The 2,672-nt window shown below is 42.6% G+C and overlaps 1 protein-coding gene across 1 annotated transcript in view; it reads right to left on the minus strand.

The window, feature by feature from the left end:
* The window catches only part of IL6R (interleukin 6 receptor), a 68,365-nt gene that overhangs the window by 36,984 nt on the left and 28,709 nt on the right, over positions 1-2,672 (minus strand). The window lies entirely within an intron of this gene.

Genomic DNA, 2,672 nt, shown 5'->3' on the forward strand with positions numbered 1-2,672 from the left:
ACTTAAAAATGTTTTTTTTTCTTTTCCCCCTTTTTTATTATTAATTTCAATGAAAATTTACAGAGACTTTGGGTTTCCATTCATTCATTGTTGCCCTTTTCTCCCCTCCCAACCTTCCCCCAGTACACTCCCCTCTTGAAAAAGTAAAAGAAAAATTCTTTCATTGTTTTATAAACCCTCCCCCAGGTCCACTCTACACAATGCAGCCTTCGCTCTGGACTCCTGTCATCATGTATCCCTTTTAAACAGTTTTCTCCCTCATCTGTTTCAATGCAGTATACATTATTGAACCCATCTTTCTCAGTCTCCCCCCAACCCTGATGTCAGTCCTGTTTTACAACAGTGGCACCATGCAGTATTTGTCCTTTTGTGACTGAGATACTTCACTCAGCATAATGTCCTCCATGGTCACCCATTTTGAATAATATTGCATGAGTTCCTTGTTTTTCAATGCAGCTCTTCCTCTCTTTCAATGACTGTCCACCTTTCCAATTTTTTTTTTCCAAGGACTGGTCCCTCCTAACAACATGCCCAAAGTACGTGAAACCAAGTTTCATTATCGTTATTCTAAGGAGCAGCCTGATTGCACTTCTGCCGAGAAAAACATGTTTGTTCTTTTGGCATTCCATGGGACAGTCAGCACTTCACCAACATGATTCTCATATATATATGGTATTCATATAATCAAGAAGATATTACAGCTAAGCAATTTACAACTAAATCGTATTTATATCCTAGGATTGAAATTGATAATAAACATTACTAAGGATCAATGTGGCCTCACACTGAAGGAGGGAGGCGATGGTGAGTTATTAACTGGGAGCCACCATCCCGAGGGATATGACTGTGTCCTGCATTGATGTTGCAGGTACAGATAAAGGAGTAGGACAAAGGGGGCACCTGGTGGTCGTGGGTTGTCTCTATCCACACCAGAGGCTTAGACCTGGGGTGAGAAAACTGCCTGGATCTCACCAAGCATCCAGACACATATGTGCAGAGGCCTTCGATGCCTCTGGCCTCTCCTCCCACAATGAACATGGCAGGCCTTCCCCTGCCCTACAGTCAGTAACCTGCAGGAGACACCAGTAGTCAGGCATAAGCTCAGGATGAGACAGACACAATCAGCATCAGAGAGACCCTGCCCTCAAGGACAGAAGACAGATATATTTACTATCGCAGAGCTGAGAAAGAGGCCACAGCATTCCCTGAACATCAGCAAAATCCCAGCCCTTGAAAGTCAACTGGCTTCTATTCCAAAAGAAGTCATAAAACAACCAGCAATCACTGAGTCGACTCCAGCAACCCCATGTGTGTCAGGGCAGAAGCAAGCTACATGGTGTTTTCAGAGGCTGATTTCTCTAAGGGGACCACCAGGCCTTTCTCCCAGGGCACCTCTGAGTGGACCTGAACCTCTAAATGTGTTAACTCTTCATGCTACCCAGGCACCAAAAATCACAACAGCCTGAATTACCACATGCCTTTAACACATAATCTTTGATACTATATTTCTACAATGTCAAACATTTTTTTCTACTTTATTGCCTAATATTTACTATAAGCAAATTAACATATGCAATGTCCTGAACAGTGTGAAGTATAATAAAACACCCACAAACTTGCCACTAAAACCTCACAAGATCATTGTCTCTGGAAGTTCCATCTGTGCTACCACTCCCCCAGCCTCCCCATCTACACAATGCTACATTTTTTGTTTATCATTCTCTACGGCATTTTGTGTGTGTTTATTATCTCGAGGGCAGAAAATGGAACATGGAGACATGAGGACACAGGGCCATGAGCATCTCTCTGAAAGAGCAGACGGAATGAGAGTAGGACACCCCTCATTGACCCAGAGGAGAGAGCAGATAAAGAGCCCGCAACCCAACCCCATGTGGCCTCTAAAGCCACATCAACAGCAAGAGGTTTTTTTTATTCATTGTTGATGCACAGACTCACAGTTGTGGTTATGGAGAATGGAGTTTATTAGGGAAGTTGGAGAGTGGGGGAGGCAAAAAATATCTCACAATACAAATCCAGGTTTTAGCCCAGCAGTTCCAAGGCACAATTCCTCAATTAGTCTAGGCTCCAGTTTCAGTTCAGCAAGCAGCTTTTCCTCCCACCATCAAAGGCAAGAACAGAAAAGCCTTTAACAGTGGCCAGCACAAATGCAAGAAGCCTCAGATCAAACCTTGCCTCAGTCTCTCCACTATCAACATCAGGGTCTCACTCAAGTCACCCACAAGTCTTCCTCAAGCTCTTCAGTACGGGAAGCACTCTTTCTCTTATCCTAGTCCTATAGTCGTTGATAATTTGCAAGACCATGTGTCTTCAGTTAAGGTAGCTGGAGACAAGAGAGGACTTAACATAACAACTAAAAAAAGCCAAGTTTTAGGCTAATACCACACATTCCCTCCTTCTGTAAAATAATTTACCTCCAATGTATCCCTACATTTCTTAACTTCACTTAAATTTTGAGCTTTGCAAAAAGGGTCTGCACAACAGTCCAGAATAAGAGCTGCACAGTAAAGTGGACTAGAGGTCGCAGGATTGTACAACAATGAAAGATTTTTTTTTTCAAGAGAAATGCAAACTGAGGGTAGGTGGGCAGGAAGGAAAATGTACAACAATGAATGAATGGAAATCCAAGTTCTCTATAAACTTTCATTAAAATA

The sequence above is a fragment of the Elephantulus edwardii genome, unplaced genomic scaffold, assembly GCF_000299155.1.
Source record: "Elephantulus edwardii isolate Elephantulus edwardi_28Jun2011 unplaced genomic scaffold, EleEdw1.0 scaffold00176, whole genome shotgun sequence".
NCBI classification, from domain to species: Eukaryota; Metazoa; Chordata; class Mammalia; order Macroscelidea; family Macroscelididae; genus Elephantulus; species Elephantulus edwardii.